The sequence below is a fragment of the Empidonax traillii genome, unplaced genomic scaffold (assembly GCF_003031625.1).
Source record: "Empidonax traillii isolate 1590-97213 ecotype Southwest subspecies unplaced genomic scaffold, ASM303162v1 scaffold546:size877293, whole genome shotgun sequence".
Taxonomy (NCBI): domain Eukaryota; kingdom Metazoa; phylum Chordata; class Aves; order Passeriformes; family Tyrannidae; genus Empidonax; species Empidonax traillii.
In genome coordinates this window covers 149,511-150,243 of record NW_020955739.1, presented here as the reverse complement: position 1 = coordinate 150,243, position 733 = coordinate 149,511, and positions in this window count along the sequence as shown.

Below are 733 nucleotides of genomic sequence, written 5' to 3'. Positions count from 1 at the left end.
TTCCCCTTCCCCTTTCCCATTTCCTCTTCCCCTTTCCCCCTCCCCTTTCCCCTTCCTTTTCCCCTTCGCTTTCCCCTTCCCCCTTCCCTGTCCCATTTCCCTCCCACCCTCCCCTCTCTTCTCCTTCAACTACTTAATCCTAGAAGATATACCCTATAATTCCTAGACATTCTTACATACTTCTTGAAACATCAGATGTTATGTATCAATTAAAAGTCTGACATAAATGGATCTTCCACTTCTATATTTCTAAGCCCCAAATTTTTACATTTTTTTAAATATCTACCATCTACTATTTTAGTGGTCACCTAATGTTGTGAAAAAATGTTCAATTGATTCTGTATACTGCAGTATTTAGTTTCTGAATGTTTTCCTATGTTTTAGTTTTTTATAAAGCTTATATCTTAAGAGCATTCTTTTTAGGAAACAGATACAGTGGTACTTTTATCACATAAGTTAATTATTAAAGTAATATGAAAATGGTAAAATATCATAAAAAAGAGCTCATGACCCATGGTAAACACATTTTAGAAGATATATATGGAAAGGCAAGAATAGCTAATTGTAGTTGTGTGAAAGTATGAAGGCAAGATCCTGGTTCTGTACGTTCCTTAGACCTCTGTTTAGCTGGAGATAAAATGTCTGACCATCGTGTTGTTTCTTACAGAAACTTGAGAGTCTGTTTAATGCATATGGTTCCCTCTCAGGGGGCAGAGTCCATTAAAGCACTATA